We start from the raw sequence: 12010 nt of genomic DNA, 5'->3' as shown, positions 1-12010 counted from the left end.
TTAGTTTCTCTGATGCAGCAGAACTGCAAGTTTCATGAACTTCCATCTGAAGATCCTTTTCAGTTCTTAACTGAATTCTTGCAGATATGTGATACTGTTAAGACTAATGGAGTAGATCCTGAAGTCTACAGGCTCATGCTTTTCCCTTTTGCTGTAAGAGACAGAGCTAGATTATGGTTGGATTCTCAACCCAAAGACAGCCTGAACTCTTGGGATAAGCTGGTCACGGCTTTCTTAGCCAAGTACTTTCCTCCTCAAAAGCTGAGCAAGCTTAGAGCTGATGTTCAAACCTTCAGACAGAAAGAAGGTGAATCCCTCTATGAAGCTTGGGAAAGATACAAACAGTTGACCAAAAAGTGTCCTTCTGACATGCTTTCAGAATGGACCATCCTGGATATATTCTATGATGGTTTATCTGAGCTATCAAAGATGTCACTGGACACTTCTACAGGTGGATCCATTCACCTAAAGAAAACGCCTGCAGAAGCTCAAGAACTCATTGACATGGTTGCTAATAACCAGTTCATGTACACTTTTGAAAGGAATCCTGTGAATAATGGGACGCCTATGAAGAAGGGAGTTCTTGAAGTTGATACTCTGAATGCCATATTGGCTCAGAATAAAATATTGACTCAGCAAGTCAATATGATCTCTCAGAGTTTGCATGGAATGCAAGCTGCATCCAACAGTACTCAAGAGGCTTCTTATGCAGAAGAAGCTTATGATCCTGAGAACCCTGCAATAGCAGAGGTAAATTACTTAGGTGAACCTTATGGAAACACCTATAACTCATCATGGAGAAATCACCCCAATTTCTCATGGAAGGATCAAAAGCCTCAACAAGGCTTTAATAATGGTGGAAGAAACAGGTTTAACAATAATAAACCTTTTCCATCATCCACTCAGCAACAGACAGAGAACTCTGAACAAAATGCTTCTAATTTAGCAAATCTAGTCTCTGATCTATCTAAGGCCACTGTGAGTTTCATGAATGAAACCAGGTCTTCCATTAGAAATTTGGAAGCACAAGTGGGCCAGCTGAGTAAAAGGATCACTGAAATCCCTCCAAGTACTCTCCCAAGTAATACAGAAGAGAATCCAAAAGGAGAGTGCAAGGCCATTGACATAAGCACCATGGCCGAACCTGTGAGGAGAGGAGAGGACGTGAATCCCAAGGAGGAAGACCTCCTGGGACGTCCAGTGGTCAATAAGGAGCTTCCCTCTGAGGAACCAAAGGACTCTGAGGCTCATTTAGAGACCATAGAGATTCCATTGAACCTCCTTATACCCTTCATGAGCTCTGATGAGTATTCCTCTTTTGAAGAGAATGAGGATGTTACTGAAGAGCAAACTGCCAAGTTTCTTGGTGCAATCATGAAGCTAAATGCCAAATTATTTGGCATTGATACTTGGGAAGTTGAACCTCCCTTGTTCATCAATGAACTAAGTGATCTGGATCAACTGACATTGCCTCAGAAGAGACAGGATCCTGGAAAGTTCATAATACCTTGTACTATAGGCACCATGATCTTTAAGGTTCTATGTGACCTTGGTTCAGGAATAAACCTCATGCCCCTCTCTGTAATAGAGAAACTGGGAATCTATGGGGTGCAAGCTGCTAAAATCTCATTAGAGATGGCAGACAATTCAAGAAAACAGGCTTATGGACAAGTAGAGGACGTGTTAGTAAAGGTTGAAGGCCTTTACATCCCTGTTGATTTCATAGTCCTGGATACTGGAAAGGAAGAGGATGAATCCATCATCCTAGGAAGACCTTTCCTAGCCACAGCAAGAGCTGTGATTGATGTTGACAGAGGTGAAATAGTCCTTCAATGGAATGAGAACCCCCTTGTGTTTACAACTCAAGGATCTCCCTCTGCAACCATGAAGAGGAAGCATGAAAAACTTCTCTCAAAGCAGAGTCAACCAAAGCCCCCACAGTCAAACTCTAAGTTTGGTGTTGGGAGGCCACAACCAAACTCTAAGTTTGGTGTTGAACTCCCATATCCAAACTCTAAGTTTGGTGTTGGAGAGTCTCAACAAAGCTCTGCACATCTGTGAGGCTCCATGAGAGCCCACTGTCAAGCTATTGACATTAAAGAAGCGCTTGTTGGGAGGCAACCCAATTTTTATTTATCTAACTATATTTTTCTTAGTTATATGTCTTTGTAGGTTCATGATCATGTGGAGTCAAAAAATAAATATAAAAATTGAAAACGGAATCAAAAACAGCAGAAGAAAAATCACACCCTGGAGGAGCATCTGTCTGGCGTTCAGCGCCAGAACAGAGCATGGTTCTGGCGCTGAACGCCCAAAATGGGCAGCTTCTGGGCGCTGAACGCCAGAACAGGCATGGTTCTGGCGTTCAACGCCAGAAATGGCACACAAATGGGCGTTGAACGCCCAAAATGGCCACCAACCTGGCGTTGAACGCCCAGAGTTGGGTACAAAGGCATTTTTACATGCCTAATGGGTGCAGGGATGTAAATCCTTGAACACCTCAGGATCTGTGGACCCCACAGGATCCCCACCTACCTCCACTCACTTCTTCTCACCACTCTCTTTCACACAACCCCATAAACACTCTTCCCCAAAAACCCTTCACCAATCACCTCAATCTCTCTTCCCCATCACCTCTTCACCACTCACATCCATCCACTCTTCCCCATAAACCTACCTCATAAACTCCACCTACCTTCAAAAATTTAAAACCAATTTTCCGCCCAAACCCACCCATACGGCCGAAACCTTTCCCCCCCTCCCTTCCCTATATAAAGACCTCCATTCTTCATCAAATTCACACAACACATCCCTCTACACTCCTCTTGGCCGAAACCATATCTCCCTCTCCCTCTCCATATTTCTTCTTCTTCTTCTTCTATTCTTTTGTTTATTGCTCGAGGGCGAGCAATATTCTAAGTTTGGTGTGGTAAAAGCATAAACTTTTTGTTTTTCCATTACCATTGATGGCATCTAAGACCGGAGAATCCTCTAGAAGAGGGAAAGGGAAGACAAAAGCTTCCACATCCGAGTCATGGGAGATGGAAAGGTTCATCTCCAAAGCCCATCAAGACCACTTCTATGATGTTGTGGCCAAGAAGAAGGTGATCCCTGAGGTCCCTTTCAAACTCAAAAGAAATGAGTATCCGGAGATCCGACATGAAATTCAAAGAAGAGGTTGGGAAGTTCTAACAAATCCCATCCAACAAGTCGGCATCCTAATGGTTCAAGAGTTCTATGCCAATGCATGGATCACCAAGAACCATGATCAAAGTAAGAACCCGGATCCAAAGAACTATGTTACAATGGTTCGGGGGAAATACTTAGATTTTAGTCCGAAAAATGTGAGGTTGGCGTTCAACTTGCCAAACATGGAAGAGAACGCACGCCCTTACACAAGGAGAGTCAACCTTGATCAAAGGTTGGACCAAGTCTTATGGACATATGTGTAGAAGGAGCTCAATGGAAGGTTGACTCCAAAGGCAAGCCGGTTCAACTAAGAAGATTGGACCTCAAGCCTATAGCTAGAGGATGGTTGGAGTTCATTCAATGCTCAATCATTCCCACTAGCAACCGGTCTGAAGTTACTATAGACCGGGCCATCATGATCCACAGCATCATGATTGGAGAAGAGGTGGAAGTTCATGAGATTATACCTCAAGAACTCTACAAGGTGGCTGACAAGTCCTCCACTATGGCAAGGTTAGCCTTCTCTCACCTCATTTGCCATCTATGCAATTCGGCTGGGATTGACATAGAGGGAGATGTCCTCATTAAAGAGGACAAGCCCATCACTAAGAAAAAGATGGAGCAAGCAAGAGAGCCCATTCATGAAGCTCAAGAGGCGCAGGAAGCTCATCACCATGAGATCCCGAAAATGCCTTAAATGCACTTTCCTCCACAAAACTATTGGGAGCTAATCAACACCTCCCTAGGAGAATTGAGTTCCAATATGGGACAGCTAAGGGTGGAACATCAAGAGCACTCCATCATGCTCCATGAAATAAGAGAAGATCAAAAAGCAATGAGGGAGGAGCAACAAAGACAAGAAAGAGACATAGAAGAGCTCAAAGACATCATTGGTTCCTCAAGGAGGAAACGCCACCATCACTAAGGTGGACTCATTCCTTGTTCTTACTTTACCTGTTTTTCGTTTTCTATGTTATGTGCTTATCTATGTTTGTGTCTTCATTACATGATCATTAGTAGTAGTAACTATGTCTTAAAGATATGAATGTCCTATGAATCCATCACCTCTCTTAAATGAAAAAATGTTTTAATTCAAAAGAACAAGAAGTACATGAGTTTCGAATTTATCCTTGAACTTAGCTTAATTATATTGATGTTGTGACAATGCTTCTTGTTTTCTGAATGTATGCTTGAACAGTGCATATGTCTTTTGAAGTTGTTGTTTAAGAATGTTAAATATGTTGGCTCTTGAAAGAATGATGACTAGGAGACATGTTATTTGATCATCTGAAAAATCATAAAAATGATTCTTGAAGCAAGAAAAAGCAGCAAAGAACAAAGCTTGCAGAAAAAAAAAAAGAGAAAAAAATAGGAAAAATGAATAGAAAAAAAAAAGAAAGAAAAAGCAAGCAGAAAAATCCAAAAGCTCTTAAAACCAAGAGGCAAGAGCAAAAAGCCAATAACCCTTAAAACCAAAAGGCAAGGGCAATAAAAAGGATCCCAAGGCTTTGAGCATCAGTGGATAGGAGGGCCTAAAAGGAATAAAATCCTGGTCTAAGCGGCTAAACCAAGCTGTCCCTAACCATGTGCTTGTGGCGTGTAGATGTCAAGTGAAAACTTGAGACTGAGCGGTTAAAGTCAAGGTCCAAAGCAAAAAAAGAGTGTGCTTAAGAACCCTGGACACCTCTAATTGGGGACTTTAGCAAAGCTGAGTCACAATCTGAAAAGGTTCACCCAATTATGTGTCTGTGGCATTTATGTATCCGGTGGTAATACTAGAAAACAAAGTGCTTAGGGCCACGGCCAAGACTCATAAAGAAGCTGTGTTCAAGAATCATCATACTGAACTAGGAGAATCAATAACACTATCTGAACTCTGAGTTCCTATAGATGCCAATCATTCTGAACTTCAATGGATAAAGTGAGATGCCAAAACTATTCAAGAGGCAAAAAGGTATAAGTCTCGCTCATATGATTGAAGTTATGTTTCATTGATAGTTTGGAATTTATAGTATATTCTCTTCTTTTTATCCTATTTGATTTTCAGTTGCTTGGGGACAAGCAACAATTTAAGTTTGGTGTTGTGATGAGCGGATAATTTATACGCTTTTTGGCATTGTTTTTAGTATGTTTTTAGTAGGATCTAGTTACTTTTAGGGATGTTTTCATTAGTTTTTATGTTAAATTCACATTTCTGGACTTTACTATGAGTTTGTGTGTTTTTCTGTGATTTCAGGTATTTTCTGGCTGAAATTGAGGGACTTGAGCAGAAATCAGATTCAGAGGTTGAAGAAGGACTGCTGATGCTGTTGGATTCTGACCTCCCTGCACTCAAAGTGGATTTTTTGGAGTTACAGAACTCAAAATGGCGCGCTTCCAATTTCGTTGGAAAGTAGACATCCAGGGCTTTCCCGCAATGTATAATAGTCCATACTTTGGCTAAGAATAGATGATGTAAAGTGGCGTTCAACGCCAGCTTTCTACCCAAATCTAGCGTCCAGCGCCAGAAAAGGAGCCAAAACCAGAGTTGAACGCCCAAACTGGCACAAAAGCTGGCGTTCAACTCCAAGAAGGACCTCTACACGTGCAACACTCAAGCTCAGCCCAAACACACACCAAGTGGGCCCCGGAAGTGGATTTATGCATCAATTACTTACTTCTGTAAACCCTAGTAGCTAGTTTATTATAAATAGGACCTCTTACTATTGTATTAGACATCTTTGGTCTCAATTTTAATCCATTGTTCATCTTAGGAGACTATTGATCACGTTTTAGGGGGCTGGCCATCTCGGCCATGCCTGGACCTTCACTTATGTATTTTTAACGGTAGAGTTTCTACACTCCATAGATTAAGGTGTGGAGCTCTGCTGTTCCTCAAAGATTAATGCAAAGTACTACTGTTTTCTATTCAATTCATCTTATTTCGCTTCTAAGATATCCATTCGCGCCCAAGAACGTGATGAAGGTGATGATTATGTGTGACGCTCATCACCATTCTCCCCTATGAACACGTGCCTGACAAACACTTCCGTTCTACATGAAATAAGCTAGAATGAATATCTCTTAGATCTCTTAACTGGAATCTTCGTGGCGTAAGCTAGAATGATGGCGGCATTCAAGAGAATCCGAAAAGTCTAAACCTTGTCTGTGGTATTCCGAGTAGGATTCAATGATTGAATGACTGTGACGAGCTTCAAACTCGCGATTGTTGGGCGTTAGTGATAGACGCAAAAGGAGGGTGAATCCTATTCCAGCATGATCGAGAACCGACAGATGATTAGCCGTGATGTGACAGAGCATGTGTGCATATTTTTCACTGAGAGGAGGGGATGTAGCCACTGACAACGGTGATGCCCTTGCATAAAGCCAGCCATGGAAAGGAGTAAGACTGATTGGATGAAGATAGCAGGAAAGCAGAGGTTCAGAGGAACGAAAGCATCTCTATTCGCTTATCTGAAATTCTCACCAATGAATTACATAAGTATTTCTATCCCTATTCTATTATTTATTATTCGAAAACATCATTATCAATTTATATCTGCCTAACTGAGATTTGCAAGGTGACCATAGCTTGCTTCATACCAACAATCTCTGTGGGATTCGACCCTTACTCACGTAAGGTATTACTTGGACGACCCAGTGCACTTGCTGGTTAGTTGTATCGAAGTTGTGAACCATGGTATTGGCACCATGTTCTTGGCGCCATTGCCAGGGAAAGAAAGAGCCATGAATTTTACATAATTAAAGTGTAATCACGATTACGCGTACCAAGTTGCTCACGTTGCCAGGGATTGTTCGAGCCTGGACATCACAATTTCGTGCACCACATTGCATGAAATTTTTAGATCAAAACATGTGATGCATGCAAGAATGCTATGAATGTCAAGCTGAACACCAAGAACACTATGAATGTCAAGATGAACATCAAGAACACATTTTTGAAAAATTTTTAATGCAAAGAGAACATGCAAGACACCAAACTTAGAATTATTTAATGCTTAGACACTAAGAATTCAAGAATGCATATGAAAAACAAGAAAAGACACAGAACATGCAAATGCAAAGATCAAACAAGAAGACTTACCAAGAACAACTTGAAGATCACGAAGAACACTATGAATGCATGAGAATTTTCGAAAAATGCAAGATGCACATGCAATTGACACCAAACTTATAACATGACTCAAGACTCAAACAAGAAACACAAAAATATTTTTGATTTTTTTGATTTTATGAATTTTTTTTGTATTTTCTTTTAATTTTTTTCGAAAATCATTTTGAAAAAGAAAAATAAGGATTCAAAATTTTTCATATGAATTCCAGGAATCTTGTACTCTTTAGTCTAAAGCTCCAATCTGAGGGTTAGACATGGCTTAATAGCCAGTCAAGCTTTAGAATGGATTTACATCCATTGAGGTGATTAGTTGAAGACCAATCCCAAAGGAGTTTGGGTATGGCTTTTCAGCCAGATAGGATTCAACATGTTACCATGAAACTCTAGAATTCATTCTTGAATGTTTTGAAGCCATAGAATAATTTATTTTTGAAAACATTATTTTTATTATTTTGTTTTTGAAAACAAAAGAAAAAATTTTTTGAAAGAATTTTGAAAAATTTTTGAAAACAAAACAAAAAGAAAATTACCTAATCTGAGCAACAAGATGAACCGTCAGTTGTCCAAACTCGAACAATCCTTGGCAACGGCGCCAAAAACTTGGTACGCAGAATCGTGATTACACTTTAATTATGTAAAATTCATTGCTCTTTCTTTCCCTGGAAATGGCGCCAAAAACATGATGCCAAGACCATGGTTCACAACTCCATGTAACTAACCAGCAAGTGCACTGGGTCGTCCAAGTAATACCTTACGTGAGTAAGGGTCGAATCCCACGGAGATTGTTGGTATGAAGCAAGCTATGGTCACCTTGTAAATCTCAGTCAGGCAGATATAAATTGATAATGGTCTTTTCGAATAATTAATTAAATAAACATAGAATAAAGGATAGAAATACTTATGTAAATCATTGGTGAGAATTTCAGATAAGCGAATAGAGATGCTTTCGTTCCTCTGAACCTCTGCTTTCCTACTGTCTTCATCCAATCAGTCTTATTCCTTTCCATGGCTGGCTTTATGCAAGGGCATCACCGTTGTCAGTGGCTACATCCCCTCCTCTCAGTGAAAAATATGCTCACATGCTCTGTCAGAGCACGGCTAATCATCTGTCGGTTCTCGATCATGCTGGAATAGGATTCACCCTCCTTTTGCGTTTGTCACTAACGCCCAGCACTCGCGAGTTTGAAGCTCATCACAGTCATTCAATCATTAAATCCTACTCGGAATACTGGTGCACGAATTGTGAATCACACTTTTCACAACGCGTACCACTAACCAGCAAGTGCACTGGGTCGTCCAAGTAATACCTCACGTGAGTAAGGGTCGAATCCCACGGAGATTGTTGATTTGAAGCAATCTATGGTTATCTCGTAAATCTTAGTCAGGAAGTCAATTATGTTTATCAGTTGAATTGCGAATAAACAATAGAGCATGGATTAAAGGTTACTTGTTATGCAGTAATGGAGAATATGTTGGAGTTTTTGGAGATACTTTGTCTTCTGAATCTTTGCTTTCCTCTGTCTTCTTGTTCACGCACGCACGTCCTCCTATGGCAAGCTATGTGTTGGTGGATCACCGTTGTCAATGGCTACCTTCCATCCTTCCAGTGAAAACTACGCTCACGCGCTCTGTCACAGCACGGCTAATCACCGGTTGGTTCTCGATTCGGTTGGAATAGGATTTATTATCCTTTTGCATCTGTCACTAACGCCCAGCCTTCAGGAGTTTGAAGCTCGTCACAGTCATTCAATCCTTGAATCCTACTCGGAATACCACAGACAAGGTTTAGACTTTCCGGATTCTCATGAATGCCGCCATCAATTCTAGCTTATACCACGGAGATTCTGATTGAGAGATCTCAGAGATACTCATTCAATCGAATATAGAACGGAGGTGGTTGTCAGGCACACGTTCATAGTTTGAGGAAGATGATGAATGTCACTGATCATCACCTTCATCACAGTTAAGCGCAAATGAACATCTTAGATAGGAACAAGCGTGTTTGAATAGAAAACAGAAATACTTGCATTAATTCATTGAGACACAGCAGAGCTCCTCACCCCCAACAATGGGGTTTAGAGACTCATGCCGTCAGAGAATACAAAGTTTAGATCTGAAATGTCATGAGATACAAAATAAGTCTCTAAAAGTTGTTTAAATATTAAACTAGTAGCCTAGGTTTACAAAAATTGGATAAACTATGATGGATGATGCAGAGATCCACTTCTGGGGCCCACTTGGTGTGTGCTGGGGCTGAGACTTAAGCAATTCACGTGCAGAGGCCATTTGTGGAGTTGAACGCCAGTTTTTATGCCAGTTTGGGCGTTCAACTCCAGCTTTTGATCCTTTTCTGGCGCTGGACGCCAGAATTGGGCAGAGGACTGGCGTTGAACGCCAGTTTACATCGTCTATCCTTGTGCAAAGTATGGACTATTATATATTGCTGGAAAGCTCTGGATGTCTACTTTCCAACGCAATTGGAAGCACGCCATTTTGAGTTCTGTAGCTCCAAAAAATCCACTTTGAGTGCAGGGAGGTCAGAATCCAACAGCATCAGCAGTCCTTTTTCAGCCTGAATCAGATTTTTGCTCAGCTCCTTCAATTTCAGCCAGAAAAATACCTGAAATTACAGAAAAATACACAACTCATAATAAAGTCCAGAAATATGAATTTTTCCTAAAAACTAATGGAAATAAACTAAAAACTAACTAACACATACTCAAAACTATATGAAATTAACCCCAAAAAGCGTATAAAATATCCGCTCATCACAACACCAAACTCAAACTGTTGCTTGTCCTCAAGCAACTTAAATAAAATAGAAGACTAATAAGTTGAGAAGCAATAATATCTCAGAGTTTTTTTTGAGTGAAGCTCAGATTCTAATTAGATGAGCGGGACTAGTAGCTTTTTGCTTCTGAACAGTTTTGGCATCTCACTTTATCCATTGAAGCTCAGAGTGATTGGCATCTATAGGAATTTAGAACTCAGATAGTGTTATTGATTCTCCTAGTTCAGTGTGATGATTCTTGAACACAGCTTCTTTATGAGTATTGGCCGTGGCCCTAAGCACTTTGTTTTCCAGTATTACTACCGGATACATAAATGCCACAGACACATAACTGGGTGAACCTTTTCAGATTGTGACTCAGCTTTGCTAAAGTCCCCAATTAAAGGTGTCCAGAGTTCTTAAGCACACTCTTCTTTTTTGCTTTGGACCTTGACTTTAACCGCTCAGTCTCAAGTTTTCACTTGACACCTGCACGCCACAAGCACATGGTTAGGGATAGCTTGGTTTAGCCGCTTAGACCAGGATTTCATTCCTTTAGGCCCTCCTATCCACTGATGCTCAAAGCCTTGGGATCCTTTTTATTTGCCCTTGCCTTTTGGTTTTAAGAGCTTTTGGCTTTTTCTGCTTGCTTTGCTTTTTTTTTTTTTTTTTTTGCAAGCTTTGTTCTTTGCTGCTTTTTCTTGCTTCAAGAATCATTTTTATGATTTTCAGATTATCAATAACATGTCTCATGTTCATCATTCTTTCAAGAGCCAACATATTTAACAGTCTTAAACAAAAAATTCAAAAGACATATGCACTGTTCAAGCATTCATTCAGAAGACAGAAAACATTGCCACCACATTTAACCAATTAGAATTTCTTTTATTAAACTCGAAATTTTATTGCTTCTTATTCAAAAGATCTACTATTTTATTCATGTTTAATGATGATGAGAAAAATAAACTATAGCTTAATTGGAGATAAAATCAAATAGATACTAATTACTATTATATGACTTCTAAGGTAAACTTTTTATAAGGACACTGTCACAGAGTTAAGGCAGAAATTGGAAATCAACAACCTTTATTCTGGGGGTATGGGGGTTCCTCTGATCCTTGGGATGCTTGGTATTACAGAAGACTTTTGGCGCTTCAGTTCCCTTAAGTCACGTCCCTGCTCCTCTTGTTCTTTAAACATATGGGTCAGCATTTGACTGTGTTCCTTCTGTTGTTTTATTATTTGCTCCATAGCTTCCTGTATCTTGGTGACAGACGTCTCAAGATATTCCCAATATTCCGCTTGAGGAATCTCTGGGAGGAATTCCTGTACTCTCTTCTTGATAAGATCCTCCTGTGCTTGTTGTCTCTCCATTAATGCTTTGGTGATTGACTTTTCACTTAGGATATATTCAGTTATTCCCATCTTGACTCCAGCGTCCTTGCAGAGCAGAGAAATCACACTTGGATAAGCCAACCTGGCCTCTTTTGAATTTTTGTTAGCAATCTTATAGAGTTCAGTGGAAATCAGCTGATGAACCTCCACTTCCTTCCCCGTCATGATGCAATGAATCATCACTGCTCTTTTAACTGTGACTTCAGAACGGTTGCTAGTGGGCAACAAAGAACGCCCAATGAAGTCCAGCCATCCTCTGGCAACTGGTTATAGATCCTCTCTCTTGAGTTGATTTGGGACGCCCTTTGTGTTGGTGGTCCACCTGGCTCCAGGGATACATATGTCCTCTAGAATCTTATCCAGGCCAATGTCTGCTCTCATCATCCTCCTGTTGAAGGAGTCTGGATCATCCTTTAGTTGAGGTAGCTTTAATATCTCTCTGATCTTGTCAGGGGTGGTATGAACAATCTTTCCCCTGACCATGGTCCGAAATTCGTAGCAGGCAGTTCCAGATAGTCTTTGCTTGTCAGTCTGCCACATAT

At 40.5% G+C, this 12010-nt stretch overlaps 1 non-coding gene across 1 annotated transcript; it reads right to left on the bottom strand.

The window, feature by feature from the left end:
• Nucleotides 1-267: 267 nt before the first annotated feature.
• On the bottom strand, nt 268-375 carry LOC148565288 (small nucleolar RNA R71). The gene has a single exon (XR_015884222.1). It is a non-coding gene; the product is annotated as a small nucleolar RNA R71 (small nucleolar RNA).
• Between the last annotated feature and the right edge of the window lie 11635 nt (nt 376-12010).

The sequence above is a fragment of the Arachis ipaensis genome, chromosome B5 (genome assembly GCF_059453495.1).
Source record: "Arachis ipaensis isolate K30076 ecotype BB chromosome B5, ASM5945349v1, whole genome shotgun sequence".
Classification (NCBI taxonomy): domain Eukaryota; kingdom Viridiplantae; phylum Streptophyta; class Magnoliopsida; order Fabales; family Fabaceae; genus Arachis; species Arachis ipaensis.
This window is presented reverse-complemented; position numbering and strand designations above follow the sequence as displayed.